At 40.6% G+C, this 19,039-nt stretch overlaps 1 long non-coding RNA gene across 1 annotated transcript in view; it reads right to left on the bottom strand.

The window, feature by feature from the left end:
• The window catches only part of LOC123796383 (uncharacterized), a 57,502-nt gene extending 39,138 nt beyond the window's left edge, over positions 1 to 18,364 (bottom strand). The window contains exons 1-2 of the long non-coding RNA XR_015722735.1: positions 18,169 to 18,364; positions 15,553 to 16,022 (exon numbers count right to left, since the gene is read on the bottom strand). This is a non-coding gene — a long non-coding RNA (uncharacterized LOC123796383). The remainder of the gene's footprint in view (positions 1 to 15,552; positions 16,023 to 18,168) is intronic.
• Positions 18,365 to 19,039: the final 675 nt, after the last annotated feature.

Raw genomic sequence — 19,039 nt, 5'->3', positions numbered from 1 at the left:
TGTTGGAAGGCAGCTATCGTGAATTTTAATTGTTAGATATTAACTATGGCTTATATTTCTACACATATCCTTGAGGATTGTTCTGATGGGGAGGTTCCTGGAAAACTATTTTATCCTTCCAGACTAGCTTTCCAAAGGTTTGTTAGGTGGTATCACAGTAGTCTTCAATGTATTTTGCTACTGTTCTGTTGGTATTCTGAGCTCTCTTTGCAATGTCCCACGAATTACGAGGTTTTCCACTCTGCCTGCTGCCGGTAGCACAGACTTTTCCTGATTGTGTGTGAAGGCTAGTGACATTTTCCTCTCTGCTTCCCCTGCGCTATTATTTTCCCCACACCACCTACGTTCCTCACACATGTGCCCTACTGCGGAATTCTATGACAACTCAAAAGTGATCCTAGATGGCTTTCTGAGGTCCTCTTTCTCTGTGCAGCTCTCCTCAGTATTCTGTACTGTAAACCACAGCCATATTGACTTCTCCAAACTTCCACCTTGCTGTCTCCAACTCATGGAAATGGCTGAGCTTCGCCTGTGTTCTACATTCCTGACCCGTAGACTAGAAATGAAATCTCTTTAGGCAGTAAGTTAGGGAAATGCAGAGTCCCTCATGTTTGTCTTCCCCCTTGCACTAGTCACTTCCCTGCATTGCCTGGAAATATATCGAAAGTGTTCTTTTGCCAGGGCGCCTGGGTGGCTCAGTTGCTTACGCCTCCGACTCGTGATCTGGACTCAGGTCACGAACTCAGGGTCTTGGGATCAAGACCAGCATTGCGCATCACACTCAGCACAGAGTCGGCTTGAGATTCTGTCTCCCCTCTCCCTCTATCCTCCCCACCCCCCACACTCTGTCTCTCAAACCAACACAGAAAATCTTTCAAATAAAAGAAAATCAGTTACGTAAGAGACAGCCTCTGCAACAAGGGGAAGACCCCAGCAGGGTCCGTGCCTTGCCCAGAATCACAGACTGGTAAGAAGGCAGAACCAGGCCTGAACCCAGCTCTCCGAGTGTCCTTAACGGTGGGGCCGTGGCTGAACCTAGCTACTCACTGGGAGCTCGGGAAGAGGTTGTGCTTTGGAACTGGCTGTAGACCTGGACATGGTATGGGGGTGATGAGAAGAAGCATCGACATCCCAGGCAGGAGGCATCCCAGCACGTACCCGTCTGAGGAGGAGCCCAGGCCAGGGCAACCCACTGACGGCACCCCTGCCCGCAGGACACCCAGAGGAAAGGAGGGATGGCTCGTGACACACTACTGGCAGCGTCTAGGGGTAAGGGTGGGCTCAGCCCCTCTAAGCCAAGGCTCCAATGCCTTCTGCAGGGTTTGCCTTGGAAATTAGAAAGCCTAAGACCTGGGAAAGCTATTTCCCATCCACCCCTAGGTGGGACTCTCATCTTCTGGGCCTGCACAATACGAGTATTGGGGCCCACACATGTGCACAGATACACACACAACACAATAGGGACTGTGGGTGGCATCGGAGGAGCTACAGACTCAGAGAAGGTGAGAAAGGAAGAAAATGTGGTGGCAGGTATTCCCTACGTGGGACACCACTCCCCCAATTTCTTAGATGGTATCCCACCTATGCCTGTGGACTTCCGCAAGAAGTCCGCTGGAAAAATCCCTATCGCACAGGCAAGACACAGACCATCCCTGACGGGCACAACGGCTTCTCCGGGGTCCCAAACAGGGAAGATGGAGACTTGTGTCAGAGCCCGGGGTGTTTCTAAGCTGGGGCCCTGGCTGCACCCAGACCTTCCCTAGGGCCTGTGGAGAGGGTTGTGTTGGTGTCACCGGGTACGCATGTGGCATGGCACGCAGAAAGGGGATGAGCAGTCGGCAGCCCAGAGCACTGTTTGTGTAGGTGCTAGTCCAGGTGTGGACTCGGGGAGGGGATCCCAGGAAGTGAAGTCACTTCCCTGATAACTGACCCCCACAGAACTTGGAACCCTGGTCACCAGGCACCCACATTCTAGTGCGGTCCCGTATCAGGCTCACTTGGCCGGAGACATTCGATAGCGAAAGATGTTCTCTTGCTGCGTGCCCATTTTCCGGGGCTCTGGCTTCCAGAAACCCCGGGCTGAGGGACTTTTCACCTGCTGCAGACACTGGCTCAACCCGCGCCCCCGACGCCGCAGGGCCTTTGCCAGGAGGTGCCGGAAGGTAATACTGAGCGGCCTAGGCCAGGCCAGGCCAGGCCACCTCTCCGAGCCATCCCTGGGCAGCCCCATCCCCCCAGTTTCAGGGAAAGAGGGGTATGTGGGGGAGGTCCCGCCCTGGGCTGGAGGAGGTTGCAGGGCAGTGGATACCCTGGGGATGCCTTCATGGTCACACCGATGCCACGGTGGGCAGGGTGGAAAGAGGATTCCTGAGGTGCCTCTCACCAGGGCCAGAGTGAATCCAAGGCCCTCGAGCTGTGTCACTTTTCTCTCCATGGTGGAGCTGCGTGCATCCTGGGGTGTGGTGGGTCTGCAAGGGAGTCCCCTGGGTCTGAGGACCAGCAAAGGCAGCCAGACAGACCTCCGAGGCCTCCCGCCTGGCTGCCGGGCACTGTCTTTACAGAGCTCCACACAGGAGACAGGGCAGGAGCTGAACGATGGGATCCCCTGCCCCACCTCCTTGAAGGACAGGAAGGAGTCCCCTACTGCCAACAAAGTCCAGCGCTGGCTCAGGGTGAGTGGAGGTGCCAGAGGGACCCAGCACCCAGGGCACCGATGCGGCACAAAGGGACCCAGATCCCAGAAACCAGCCTCTGGGCTCCTCGGGGCTCCCTCCTGGACTCCTGCTCCCATGTGAACCTGGATCCCCATCTCCTCCCCAAACCTGCCGTCAGGGCCCTGCCAACGGCCTTGGCCCCATGCACAGTCCCTATCCACATATCTGTACGAATATCAGAAAAGCGACCTTAAACCACCTCTCATCCCTTGCTCGAGATCCTGCTGAGCTGGGAGACTTTTCCCCAAAGGGGCCTGGGGCTCATGGTACTATGCCTATTGCTCTGCCCTTTGGTTGTGAAGGAACCCATCCCTGGGGCCCCTCCAGGGTCCGGAGCAGGCGCCTCCTTGTGCTGCACAACATTCCAGAAGGCCCATCCGTTACCGCAGCCACTGAGCCCTTCACAGAGGCAGGACGTTCATGTGATTCCCTTCTGTTGCCAACTCACAGCGCTGCACGGAACATCCTACGTGCCCTAAAATCCCGAGCACCCCCACCCATGAAACAGTCTCTGTGTTCTCAAGCCTGACATACATCGTCAGAAATCACAGGGACGATGCCGTTAGTGCAGGGAGTGGCTGTCAATACTCCGCTAACGATCTGACCTGAGATACCGACGTCCATTCACACACCCCCCACCTCACATCCCCGTATTGTTGCCATTCTCCTTTTTCCCTAAAGAGATTGCACGAGTTATGTTTTTGAGAGACAGACAGAGACAGAGATAGAGACAGAGACAGAGACGGGGGTTGGAGACACAGAGGGAGAGACAGGATCCTCAAGCAGACCCTGCCCTAAGTGCGAAGCCTGACGACGGACTCGATCTCAGGACGCGCGCATCAGGAGCTCAGCCGAAACCAAGAGGCGGACCCTGAACCCACGGAACCAGCCAGGCACCTTGCTCCTTTTGTCTACTGTGGGCCCTCCTGTCCCACCTCTTTGCCTACGTCACCGAGAGCCTGGGGGTTTGCTCTGGGCTCCAACCCCCGACCCTCCTGGTGACCGCAGTGAAGACCGCATGTCTCCCCTGTCCCACCTCAGGCTAGAAAGGCCTCAACCGTGAAGAGCAATGGGACCTGCGTGGTGCAGCCCCAACGGGCAGAGCTGCTGAAGAAGCGAGTAGAACACCTGCTGCCCGCCTTCCTAGACGGAGACCTCAGCTACGTCTCCATGTTCCTGGCCACATACAGAGCTTATGCTACCACCCAGGAGGTGCTGGACCAGCTGGTGACAAGGTGAGCACCCTGCCCCTCCACAGCCCAGTGGGATTTGCCCACCTCCTGCCTGGGAGTCTGGGGAATGCCACCCAACTTCGCGGAGCCTCAGTGGGCTCCTCGGACTGGGGCAGAGTTATTACAGGGACATTTATTTCCAAATAAATCTTGCACAGACGTCATTTACATAGCATGTATGTCATTGGATAAATTCCTAGAAGGGGAATTATTAAGCAAAATGAATTATACATTTCAATTTTGAGAAATATTGCCAAACTGCCTGTTGTATTTTATTGTGTATATTTCCACCAGCAACACATGAGAATGCATTCTTTCCTGACACCCCATTGACACATTGTGTCAGTAATTTTTTTTTTTTTAACTATAGGAATAGGATAGGTATGTTACATAGCTGAGTTTCAATTTGTATAAGTGAGGATGAGTTTTTTCCCCACATGCATGTCATCTTCCCAATCCTTCATTGGACATTGGTCTTTTCCCAACTGATTCACATGGATCCTGGACATATTAAGAATATGAATTCCTTAACTGTTAAAGGATTTATAATTTTTTCCAGTTTTATCTTTTGTTTGTAGAATTTTATATGCAGTTTTACTTTAATGTAATTAAACACAGCTATTTATATATTTTTGTGCTTTTTGTCATTTTAAAAAAGCTTTCTCCAATCCAACACCATAGCATTTGAGTTGAGCTTTGCCTTGATAAGTTAACTAGTGGTATGTTTTATATAAAAGGTATCATGCAGATGAATGAATTATCCTATTGGAAAAAAATATCTCCTATTTAAATTTTGGAGTTTGAGATAGTCAACATTTTGCTTTTTGCATGGTTAATATTCAAATGCACAGGCATTGGAAAACAGGCCTAATTGTTTCTAAAGCTATTTCTGGTTCTAAATGATAAACCACATCTTTGACACAAACAAGGATACTTTGTTCTCATTTTCAGTAGAAACTGACAGCCTCCAAGTCATCTAGTAGTTACCCTAAAGGATCCAACTGTAATTAAGATGTAGGAGATGTAGTTTACATCCCTTTGACCAGAATTAGAATTGTATTTGTCAAAATATTTTTCCTATGTTTATTCTAGCTGAAACTAGAAGCTACTTCTCATGAAGTAGATGGCGTAAAAGCATTTGTGGTTTTGTATCTTTACTGAGATTTTACAGTTTTCTGGTGATAATACTATCTGTGGACTCAGGGCCTCATAATTAATCATGTATGTTGAAAACACCTTACGTATGTTCTTCATGACATGAAACTATTTTTTTGAGTGACTTAAATGGGGAGTATCTACACTAAACCTATATGCTCTTTTTATATTGATATATACATTTAGTCCAAAAAGTATACAAGAAATATCCAACAGTAATATTTTGAAGGGATATTCTATAGATTCATGGCTTTGCTGTTTTGTGAGAAAAGATTTTCCCTTTTTAAAAAAGAAAACTATACTCACATTTCTCGGTAAGGCAACTCTGTGTAGTTAAATCAGAGAAATAACATTTTGTCAGGTTTAGAGAACTCTTTCAGGAGAGACTACAACGTAGTCTTGCAGTTAGTATACGTGAGTTAGTGTAAGTGAAGTAATTATTTCAAGTCCAAGGACTTCATGTGAATCTCCAGAGCAAGTCAAAGCATACCAAAAATTCTCAACATAAAAGAGAGGAGTTGGGTTTATACACGAACAAGATAATCAGATTTTAAAATTCCCATATAGTTATCTAAACAGTCCGCCCGTACCAATTGTAAATTGTATTCACTTACTTAAAATGTGTAATTCTACCCAAAAGTTCATTTGTCCCTATAATTTACTTAAATGATGTACTTTTAACCAAGATTTCAATTTCATTGATGTCCCTATAATAATGTGGAAAGTAAAATGGAAAATTCGAACATTTATCCCACATGGAGCAATATGGAAGACCCTAAATAAGAGACTTCAAATAAATACCTTTTTATACAATGAATTGCTTTGAATGAAACAAATTTCCAGTGTTAGTGACATATAAATGGAGATGCAGGAAAATCTTGTCTTTTACTTCTATTTTTATTATTACATACAGAGATAAGATTTTAAACAACAGAAAGAATAAAATCAAATATTTCAGAAAAATAGGAAGTTTTGAGGACTAATTGCATATGGCATTGTTTATGCATGAGTATGATCTGGTAGGTCTTTCAACCTAGGTGGGAAAAGCAGGAGAGCAGCCCTGTGGGTGGGAGTGTGGGGTAGACTGGGTGGGTGATTGGCACCTACCACTCCCAGACATATCCTGTGCAGGATTTAATACTGTAAGTGTGATGGAACTTCACTTTAACATTCCATAGCAGAGTGTAGCTTTGACATAAAGGGACTCTACTTTCGATCCACAGCAAGACGGTTAATTGCAAGTACAGAAGAACCCTATTAGGCAGTACTTCCTTAGACGATGACTACGGAGTAGTTTACCTGCCTCTTGGCCACAACTTTTGTAAGCGAAAGGCCACCTAACTACCTAAAGTTGGCTAGTATCCACTGCTTGCTTCTAAGCCAGTGCATTTCTTCTGCTCAATTTCCCAATTAAATCTGATCTTTCTTTGGGATCAAGTAAGTGAGCTGTAAGTAGTAAATAAAAATACTAGCTAGAAAACAGGTGGATAGGTAGTGAAGGTAAGAGTTTGCCTAGAAGGAATAGAAAGAAAATACAAACATATTAAGAGTCTCTAAAAAGTTAATACACATTGAATGTGAATGTAACTACTCGTTTTTTTTTAAACTGTGACTCTGTCTAAAATAAAAGAGATGCTTTTCTGTGTAACTTTGGGATAATTATCTTTTATTAAAAAAAATCAAAATCTGTCCATGCATTCCCAAGAACATGTACTTTGGCAATTAAATGCAGCAGTAGGGCTATCAGAATGGGAAGTATTTTAGCAATTATTAGTTCATAAAATAACCTTGATTTCTTTTTGAGTCAAGTTCATATGTTTTCTTTAAGTGGGATATCCATGGAGCACTTTACTGTGGTTTACAAAAAAACTATTTCATATGGGAATCTGATCGCCATCAAAGCATTAAATCCTAGTCAATCACTAAAACCACTAGATCTCAATCACAACATCACCTTTTAGGTTTACAGTTCTTCCTCCTATGTTGGAGGTTCTCAGAATAACAAAGGTTTACAACTAGATCCAGGAGAACTATGGAGGTCCTCATGTCAGACAGGTAGGTAGCAGAATTTCAAAAATCACATTTGGACAGTCAGGTGCTTTTCTCAGTTTGCTACATAAATTTGCCACAGCCTAACAAGTCTACCATTTTATGTTGCAACCATGTAAGTTATATACTATTTTCCAAACTGAACTTTTAAGAGTAAAAGGGACACCGATAATAAGGATACCGGGAAAACAAACATAATCTGGGCCTATTTCAGGCTAACTGGAACTTAATGGCCACCTTACCAGGGAAGTGTTAGGGTCCTTTGTCTGCTTCTATTTCAAGAATGCAAATATTGACTTTGGTATTTATATTGATTAAAGCAGGAAAAACATTACATCTCAATTTCTTTTGATGAAATGTGGATACACCATTTAGAATGATGGCTCACCCTTTCACATCCTATGATCTACCAATCTCTTTACCACTTTTTAAAGCTGGTTCGTACAGAGAAAACCCAAAACACCGCTTGTTTTAATATTGTAAATAAAAGACCTGAAACAGGGTAACAGGATCTCTGAAAAGCCAGGCCTTAAAAGGCATAAAATTGCAAGTCATTGTAATGTTGATCTTTATCCCCAAGATGATTTTGATGATGATAAAGTTTGTTATCATTCCTTGGATGAGTGCTGTATGCCAGGTGTTTTGCTAGGTGCTTTTCATATATTAACTTTCCTCGCCTATCCAACATCACTCTCAATCTGTCCAGATTTGCTTTATTCTAAGAACAAGAAAAATCAGTCATAGATAAGTTTGACTGATTTGTTTAAAGAAGCCCAGCTAGTCACCCAATGGAAGCTTCTGTGTTCAAACTGGAATACAATTCCAATCCCCACGCTCTTCTTGAATAAGCTACAATACCTTTATGTCTTCTTTCTTAGGAATTTTAGGATTCCTCCTGACATAGTAGTGTGGTCAGCCTTGTTCCCACTGCTGACTTTTACATTAAGGAATTAGTGGAGACATTTGAGGCCATCAGGAAACAGAACATGATGTACATTTGCCAATGTGTAAAGAAGGAAAATGTCCACATTACTAGCAAAATAATAAAAGCCACGTGTACCTAATCCACAGCAAATAATATTGACCGGAGACAATAAACTGTGGGAACTGACGTGGGATTGGAAGATAAGAAATTCTTAGTAACTGCTTTGTCAACGCCAAATTCCCCACGAACTCCTCTTTGCAGCCCAGTCATAAGGGGCTCCTCTACCCTGCCACCTACCAGGCAGTCACATGAGGAGAGATGGGAGGTCTACCCAGTACACGTTCCACAGCAAGCACCAGAACACCTACGTGCTGGTAAATATTTGTTAATTGCAAGAAGGACCTAGAATTAACTAAATCAGGGCATCAGTCAAATGGATAGGAGTATTTCCCATCTGCAAAGCCTCTTTTTCCATTAAGTTAGTATTAATATATGACTATTATCATTTCCATCTCTCAAATCAGAAAACCAGGCACAGCAATGTTACTAATTAGATCACACCCTTTCTAAGGGATATTATCAATTAAAAGATCCGGGTATTTTAATTTGAATAAGACTGTAGGCTTAAGTACTATGCCCCACTCTGCTTTTACTAAATTCTACAAATAAAAATTTAATTTGCAATACTGAAGAAAAATCATTAAAGTACAGATATGTTCGATTTTTAAAATGAAGTGCTTCTATTATTTCAATCCACATTATTATAAAGCTATATTTAAAAAAAATTATCTTCAAAATGTTAACAAGGTTGCCCAAGGTCTACTCCTTAAATGATCTGAGCTAATCATCCTGCTTGGCCACTCCCTGACATCTCATTTCAAGAAATAAAAGTTCTAGATGAAAACACATATTGAAAACATGTGCTGAAGTGGTGATTTGAAATCAGGCATATTTCACTTCATCAGCTACACGAAGTATCAGGGATTATGTGATGTTTCTACATACACCTTGTACTGATAGTAATAAAGTTGTATTTTTACCTATATTGTGATTTTACGAAAGGATCACTATTTGTCTTCCTCTCTACTCTCAGCTTCATTCTAGCAACTAACACTAATTACAGGAAGGTTGAATCGCCATCACGTGTGATTAACTTCAATGGCGTCCCTTTCTCCTCCACTTCAGACATCCTCTCCTTTCATGGAGTTCTTCTCAAGGCCACTTAGGCCATCGGTGACACCTACAGAGAATACTAAAACCCAACTCATTATGAAAAGTAGTAGGGAGAGCCACTGTAGACAGGAGGCGGCATCTGGGGAAACCCAACAATAACAACAAAGGTAGAGCTGGAGCAAGTGAAGATTGCAGCTGTGTCCCTACATCCCTTAGCGCTATGGGAAAGATGAAGTAGGAAATGCTTTAAAAAAAAATTATACCGAATTTTAAAAAATTGTTTAACACTGTTTAATCCTGTTTAAAGCATACAAGAGAGTATCATTAAAAACTTCTCCAGAAACAGCTGTGTTTTGATGCTTTGCTACTTAGAAACGTAACAATGGAAGATGTAGGGTTCGAAGGGTTTAGATTTCATGTGAGCATTCAGGGTAAAGAGAGCGGAGCACTGGGATAAGGCACAAAGAGAAGCTGGAGAGAGAGACAGCAAGAAGATGGCAGACTTGGTATGCCATGCCAACCTTAGTGGGCTCAGCTACCACCCTGAAGGGCAGCTTTTGAGTCAGACGACAGGAGAAGAATGAGACACAGCTCAGTCCCTACAGATTCAGTGAGGACTTGGTCTCAGTTCTGAGATTCAGAGGTAAAACCAGTACTGCTGTGCTCTCCGTGGGTGGGTTCTGGCACTTGGCTAACAGCAGAAGAACTACTGCATAGGGGAGAGAGACAAGACTTGCCCCGGGGCTGTATATAGCCAAGGTGTACTTGAAAGTAAATCTGTCTTCATAAACCAGTAAGAAAAAACAAACTTCACTCATAGTGGGCAAGTTAAAACTAGACTTATATCTTTTTATTTTCAAATCTTGCTTTCTTTTATTTTTTAAAAGACTATTTGAGACAGAGAGCGAGCGAGCAGGAGGGGCAATGGGAGAGGGGGAGAAGCAGACTCCCCACCGAGCATGCAGCCTGATGTGGGGGCTCGATCCCAGGACTCAGAGAATGTGCCCGGAGCCAGATGCTTAACCAACTGCGGGGTGAGGCGCCCCTCACATCTTGCTTTAACGTCATTTTGTCTTGTAATGGAAATGTATATATGTTTTATCCATATCTGCCTTTATATTTAATAAACAGCTATTTTTATATAGGTAAAACACTTTGAATTTTAGTAAACTATGACCATATAAAGGACGCTTTCTCAGAGCACTGCTTTTGTCCGTCAAGCAGCTACGTCATTTAGTGGAAACTAAGCCAAACTGTAGCCATAAGCACAAGCATGGTCCTCCAATATATATGCTCTTTGAATGCATATTAATCACATATTACACTCTTAAATGGCTACTTGGACCAAGCAAGTAATACATGAATGAAATGAGCCAAGATAAGAAAAATCATGATTGTTGAAATCTATGGTAAACTGATGTGTACTTGCCAAGGCTAAAAGGACTCGACTCCAGAAGATTTCTTCCCTGTAGAAAGTGAACTCCATGTTGGCAAATCCCACAATTTTCAAAAGCCAGGTTACATGAAATTTCCCGATTTTTAAAAGTTATTCAATTAAAAAATACTACAGAGGTAAAAACAAAACAATATAACTCACAACAGTCATTGCAATAGAAACACATCTACTGAATGAATTTGGCTTACAGGCTGCCAGGTTATGACTTCTGATCAAATTTTTGAAATTATCTTTGGGAGGCTGGGGAGGGGAAGACTCAATTTGAAAGGAGCCACATGTAGTTTTGCAAGAGAATTTGTTGACGTCAAAGTATGCACTCAGAACATTGCCCAAGGGAAAACGAAAACTAAAATAAGACACATTAAGGTTAATACTCAAAGGAAGGAAAAGTCACTCCTTTGCTATCATGCAGACGTACACTCACACATGATTGCTGGCTGTAAGACCAAATCAGTCTGTGAGACTAAACCAGAAAAAGTAAAAAGAATATAAACAAGCAAAAATAAAAGAAATATAAAAATCTTTCAATTTCTTATAGACAAGGACTAGAAATCCAATGTCAATAAAAACAAACAACCCCACCAAACAACTTCCCTAGGTATCACCTGGCAAACATGGGCATTAATCACAGTTTCACACTAAACTGCAGATTTTATAGCAGTATTTGCTGCAATAAAATTTGCTTAGTCTTAGCGCTAGTTGTAATTTATGTTTTGTTTAGATGAATTCATGAGTTCTCTGTACCTAAATTTAACTAATGAGTGAAAATAAATAGTTTAACTTATGTGCTTGCTTTGAAAAATAGATATAAATAAAAGGTAATAGTACATGGGTGATGGACACTGGGGAGGGTATGTGTTGTAATGAGCACTGGGTATTATGTAAGACTGATGAATCACAGACTGTATCCCTGAAACAAATAATACATTACATGTTAATTAATTGAATTTAAATTAAAAATGTTTTAATAAAAAAATAAAATGTAATAGTACATTTAAAACCACATTATGCATGGTAAGTGTGTCCTATCTACTGGTGAGTTGATTACCGGAGAACATAGCAGGTGCCAATGGGGAATGTAAATATAGTTATTGACCTACTGTGTCAGTGACAAGAGATTAGTCTTTTTTTCCAGGAGGTTGTAATTAGCCTTGCAGAAAATATTCATTCCATACCAAATTAGACTACACATTGTATTTCTGTCACTGAATGTTTTCCTTGATGGTTGTCTGAGTAGAACAAATTGGATGTAGGTTGAAGGTATATCATTCAGGCACCTTCTTTCAAAAGTAATTAGGGTCTTACTCACTTGAAACCAGATAATTACATTTAATGTAATCTTAAAAGGGCCCCCAAGGATTGTTTTCCATTGGTAAATGAATGAGAAGTGGAACAAATTGACTTTCATGATCACTAAAGTTTAGAAGAACTAGGAAAAGAAAATAATGCTGAATCTAAAATTTAGTCTCATAAAACTAATAAAGGTAAAATACTTTATTCTCATGTAACCCCCAGGGGATTTTTGTCCAGTGAAAGTGGCACATGGAAGGATGTTCCACAAAGACTCATTCAGTGATCAGCTCAGCATGGTTCCACACTAGACCTCCAACCAAATGAGAGCTAGACACTCATCCCCTTGGCTTCAATTCATTTAGGAAAAAAAGCATATCTTTGGATAGCTCACTGGACTCCATGCTAGCACACCAGGATGATAAGACTTCATTCCTGACTCAACATACAGGTGGAGACCCATCACTGTCTGACCTAAACCAGGCCACCTGTAATTAGAAAATAAATTCACTACCAGCCCAAGAACTAGGTTAGTAGATACACAAAGATTTTAGGAGTAACATCATAAAATTAGAACAGAGGAGGTCCTGAAGGGAGAAAAAAGGGTTTGGTAATTATTAATGGGCAGAAATGCTAATAATGATGTAAAAAATTCAGCAATTTTCAGAAGAAATTTTTCCCCTATTTCAAGTATTTCTAGAAAATGAATCTAGATGCAGTTTTGAATAGGTTTGTATACCAGAAAAGTTATATTTGATTTCTCTTATTTTTCTATGTCCAGTATAAGAAAAAAATTGTACTAAATCACTGCAGGTACTGTCTAATTAAGTCATATTCAATAATATATTTTAGTCTTCGAATGTACCCTACTAAAAGTTAAAATACAATTTTCGAATCAAATAAAAGCTATTTTAAATTTCACTCTGCCAATTTCTAAAATGTATTCAGAAATTTATATGAAAATTATTTCAATGGCCACCGTGCTTAAATCTCTTTTATTTTAAAATATACATTTTCTATGGGATAGGTCGGTGATGGGTAGTAAGGAGGGCACATATTGCATGGTGCACTGGGTGTTATACACAACTAATGAATCATCGAGCCTTGCATCGAAAACCGGGGATGTACTGTATGGTGACTAACATAATATAATAAAAAATCATTATAAAAAAAAAAAAGAATACAGAGACAAAAAAAATTAAAAAATTAAAAAAAATAAAATATACATTTTCTTATTAAATCTATTTATTTGAATTTTAATTAACATTCAAATATGTTAATTTGTAAAGATACTTAAATATGCCAATGGTCCTATTTCCTTCCTGTGGGTGGGTATTTGAAACACATTTCTGTAAATTTAAAGGACCCTTTAAACTTTGAAAACATAGCTATTATTTTGTACTTTCAAAACTTGGTGTTGCCTATGACCCTTTTCAACTGAATGTCTTCTAAGCAGTAAGCCTGCCACACTTCACCCATGTAATGGACACCCTGTGGATAAAATCATGATGCTTCATCTTTCTGACAGCATTCTCTTCTCTCCTGAGGGAACTTCTAATGGGATGACTCTGGTGTCTTGAATGTTTTTTTCAATTTCCTTCATATGATACACAGCCTATTCTTATTATGCTGTTTTTTTTTTCTTTTGTAAAAATTCAGATCTAGAATTTGGCCTACTGTAGTGTATTGCTTATAGGACTCTCTTTTCAGCAACTTTGAACAGATTATTGAGGTTTAACTGACATACAATTAACCACACATGTTGAAGAATACAATTTGATAAGTTCTGAGTATGTAAATAAACATATATTGGTCAAATTCTAAAAAGATACGTTGAAATATTTGTTTCTTCAGGATGTGACCTTATTTGGAAATAGGGTAACTGCAGATGTAATTAGTTAATATGAGGTCGTATTGGAATTCCAATATGACTAGTGTTTTTTGGGTTTTTTTTTATGTTAGTCACCATACAGTACACCATTAGTTTTTGATGTACTGTTCCATGATTCATTGTGTATCACGCCCGGTGCTCCATGCAATACCTGCCCTCCTTAATACCCATCACCGGGCTAACCTATCCCCCCACCCCCCTCCCCTCTGAAAACCTCAGATTGTTTCCCGGAATTCATAGTCTCTCATGGCTCGTCTCCCCTCTGATGTCCCCCCCCCCTTCATTTTTCCCTTCCTTTAAGAAGTGGGAACTTCGGAAAAAGACACAGATGCAGGGAAGATGGCCATATGAAGATGGAGGCAGAGACTGCAGGGATGTTGCCCCAAAGCCGGAAACACCCAGGACTATTACAGACTGGAAGAAGCAAGGAAGGATCCTCCCGTAGACACCTCAGAGGAAGCATGACCCTGGAACACATTGAGTTTGGACTCCTAGTCTCCAGAACTGACGTCATAAAATTCTGTTACTTTAAGCCAACCAGCTTGTGGTAATTTATTATAGTAACCCTAGGAAACTAATAAAATTTGCAGTCAGAAAACTGACACCAAAAATAGCAAACAAATGCATCACCTCAAACAGTTACATGATCCCCTTGCCATTGACATCTCCCTAACACTCACCCCATCCCCGTGAAACCACTGAACATTTTTCTGTCATCCTAGATTGCATTTTCTACAATTTTACATATATTTTACATAAATTTATAAGAATTCTAGAATGATATGAAATATATTATAGACATTTGGCATGCACTGGATTCTTTCAGTGTAATTATTCTGAGACTCATTCATGGTGTTGTTCATTCACGTGCACATTCACTTGTTGCTCCTTTGTGTTAAACAGTATTCCATTACATGACTTTACCACCATCAGTTCATTCACTCACCTGCTGACATACATTTAGATGGTTTACAAAATCCTGGCTATCCGAAATACACCAGCTATATACCTCATACGAGTGTACAAATATCTGTATGGAGTTACACTTTCACTTCCCTTGGGCAGAGAGACCCCTAACTGTGGAATCACTGGGTCACAAAGCAGGTAAATGTTTACATTGTAAAGGAACTACCAAACTGTCTTCCCAAGTGTATGAGAATTCCAGTTCCTCCACACCCTTGTCAACAGTCGGTATGTGTATTAATTGTGCTTGGTTATTTTCTGTATATTATGACGTTCTGACCTCTCTTGGGAGCCTTCAGACCCGGGAAGAGACTGCCCTTCCCGGAGCTAGAGGATTCCTGAAGATAACGACAACCTTCCCACAAGCACGTTTTTGCATACACACCAAGCAGCGCACTGTCCGTGCCCCAACTACGTCTTACCCAGCTCTCCCTCCCACGTCCGTAGGGTCGTGTGCCCTTGCTGGGGAGCACACGTGCCAGGACCGCAGCGGTGCCGGAAACCATGGAGCGTACCGAAACCCGCGGACACGATGCCCTTTCCTATACCTAAGCCCCTCTGACAAAGCTTAATGCCTACAGGAGGCACCGGAAGAGACACAGCAGTACCCAGTAATAAAATAGCGTCATTATAGCAATATACGTTCACAAAAGCACACGAACGTGGTCCCCCTCTCCCCAAATCCCTTATTACACTGCACTCACCCTTGTCTCTGTGACGTGCTACGAAACATCCACAGCAGGACAGGAAGTGGGACGAACGAGGCGGGCGCGCCATGTGATGCAGCGTGGGCAACCGACTATTCACGCTCCGACCGGAAGGAGGCGGAGCCACAGCTGCTCCCTGATGCAGGTGCGAGTGCAGAGCTGAAGATGCGGAGCCCAGTGCTTTCTCTGCCCTGAATGGGTTTCAGGGAACTAGAGACAACCTCTGCGGCCCCAGACGCACCAGAGTAATTCGAACCGGCTGAGCCTAAAGTGTTGACTCCTTCTTGCCTTGTCTTTCCTGGGGGAATTCCAAGGCGGCTCTGGCACAACTGCCTTCCTGGTTGGATTTACACTCTATTATTAAAGAAAGTCTTTCGTATTGATTTGTTTTTCCAAAAGACTTCCCTACTTCATTCATCTGTTCTGCCTCATCATTCCTTTTTGATAGGCATTGAGCATTCTCGCATCTGCAAGGATGAAAATACGGTAGCTATTTATGAGACCGCCATGAAACTGGAAAGGTTGAAAATCAGTTTTTGATACAGATTTCCATAAATAGTTTTATTATTATATTCCTAATCTCTAACTGCTGAATCCTAGATGAATCTCTTACTTTGTTTTCTTGAAACAGAACATAATTTGAACTATTTTCGGTTTTTTTGGTTTTTGGGTTTTTTTTGTTTTGTTTTTTGTTTTTTTTTGTAGCTTGTCTGTGATGTCTTTTAGCTTGAACGAAGTTTTGTTTAGAGAAAACATTTCTTCCTTTATCTATATAGTCACACAGATTATAGCTGTAAGGGTGGGGGAGGGGCATAGGAAGAGGGAGACAGAGAATCTCAAGCGGACTCCACGCTGAGCACAGACCTGTCATGGAGCTGGATCTCACAAGCTTCAAGTCATGACCTGAGCCCAGATTAAGAGTAGGACGCTTAACTGACTGAGCCACACAGATGCCCCTCTTAGTAGATCTTATTAGGAGTGTATCAAATCTATTAGTCTATAATTTATAGAGAAATCAACTTTTGCCTGTTTAATACTTTTATTGACTATTTAGTGTTCCATAGATTTTTAAATTTTTATTTCTGCTCTTTATGTTTTTCTTCCATTTTCTTAGAATTAATTTGATATTATTTAACTCCTTTAGAATAATCATTTTTAGCCTTTCGTTTTTTGTATATATACATTTAATGTAATACCTTCTGTCTAAACAATTTTGCCTGCCTCTGCAGGCAATACTAGATTTTTAAAAAATTGTAATTCAGTTCAAAATATTGTCTGTGGATTATTTAGTAATATATAGCTTTACTGTATAACGCTTGATCTGTGGATTATTTAGTAATATATAGCTTTATTTTCAAATATAAGGACATATTCTAGTCATCTTTTATGACTGAATTCCAGTTTCACTACATTGGGGTCAAAGGACTTTCTGAATTATCTAGTACTTTAACATTTGTTGAGATTTTCTTTTTACTCCAGCCTATATAAAATTTTTTACAATACACTTTGATAAATGTTCATGTGAATGTCAAGAGAATCTGTGCATTCATCTATTTTGTTCTGCAGCACTTCATATATATCAATTAGGTAAATATCTTAATAACTTCTACAGATCTTCTATGTGCTTATTGAATTTTTTTCCTGCTTGGACTTAGTTATGAGAAATGTGTGTTAAAATCTTCTTCATTGTGGATTTTTGCACTCCACCTTTTACTTTTGCCACTTTGTTCTGTATATATTTGGAACTTATATTGTTGGATGCACACAATTTTAGAATTATTAAATCTTCTTGGTAGATTGACCTTTTTCATTATGAAATGTTTTTCTTCTATTTATTTTTTTGCTCTTTATTTCTAGTGATACTTCTTGCCTTAAAATATTCCCTATTTGACATTGGCATAACTACATAAGACTTCTTTTGGATACTGCTGAAATAACATGTTTTTCCATTCTTTAGTTTTTTTAGCACTTTTACTCTTTTCTGTATTTATTTCTATGAGTATTTTCCTTCTTCTTGAAGACTTCCTTTTAGTATCTATCTACTACTAGTGAATTCTCTTCACTATAATTTTGTGGACATGTCTTTATTTCACCTTTACTTTGAAGGATATTTTCAGTGGGCATAGAATTATATATTTTAAATTATTTTGTTTAAAGTGATAATTGCCATTTTTTAAAAAACATTCTATTAAGAATTCCACTATCAGTCTTATTTTTAGTCTTTTGGGTTGCAGTTAAGAAATACACCCTTCCGGGGCGCCTGGGTGGCTCAGTCGTTAAGCGTTGGCCTTCGGCTCGGGGCGTGATCCCGGTGTTCTGGGATTGAGCCCCACATCAGGCTCTTCCACTGGGAGCCTGCTTCTTCCTCTCCCACTCCTCCTGCTTGTGTTACCTCTTTCACTGGCTGTCTCTTTCTCTGTCAAATGAATAAATAAAATCTTTAAAAAAAAAAAAAAAAAGAAATACACCCTTCCTATAACACTAACTTGACTACTAAGATAAGGAAAAACTGAAAAGCGGGAAAAGTTCATAGTGGGGAAAAAAAAAAAAAACAACTATGAGGGGAAGAAACACCACAGAAAATAATTTATTAGACAATTAAGTGACACTTACTTTTGACCAAAGTTTGCAGACTGGCTGGAATTTGATTATTAGCGGTCAGATGAAAACAAGTAATGCTCCACTCCTTGTCAGAATACCTTCCAGAATGTCCTTTAGTAGAAACTGGATGTTACATGAAACTAATTGCCACAAATGAGGTTATAGTTTTAGTAAAATCCAGCATGGATGTAAATTTTGACTCGTACTCCAAACCGAAAATGAAAGCAGAACTATGTTAATAACAGTCATATTTGATGAAAATAATTAATTCACTTATTCATTGATCAATATCATATACCAATGAGGTGACAAAAGTTAATTTTCTTTCATTATAATTCACTTGATATATTTTGTTAAAGATATTTATAATATCAGTCAATAAAAATAAATACCGACTTTCAGGAAGACGTGATGCAGACGTGGGTATTACATGAGAACATAAACCCTATGAGAGTGTGAACTTTGTGTATCTTGTTCTCTGTGGTATCTCTTGCACTGAGATTAAGGTTTATTTCATAGTGCTCAAAAATATGTGTTGAGGGTGCAGGAATGGGTTACCCAGGTGATGGGGATTAAGACATGCACTGGGGATAAGCACCAGGTGTTGTATATAAGTGTTGTCTCACTAAATTGTACACCTGAAACTAATATTACACCGTATGTTAACTGGAATTTCAATAAAAATTTAAAAAATATATATGTGTTGAACAAATGGATCAGTTTTTCTCTAAAAGTTGACTTAAAAACATCTTAAGGGTGATGATAAGCAGTATAATCTAGTTGGAGAGGCATCTAACAGAAGTCTGTAAACATCAATCTCTTATTCACTCTAAACACATAGTCCAGATAGTATTTACAAATGAGGCAAATCTTGAATGTCCAC

This window comes from Ursus americanus, chromosome 33, assembly GCF_024610735.1.
Source record: "Ursus americanus isolate L20-20 chromosome 33, mUrsAme1.1.p, whole genome shotgun sequence".
Classification (NCBI taxonomy): Eukaryota; Metazoa; Chordata; class Mammalia; order Carnivora; family Ursidae; genus Ursus; species Ursus americanus.
The sequence above is the reverse complement of the archived record's forward strand: the minus strand, read 5'-3'. Positions and strand labels throughout refer to the sequence as shown.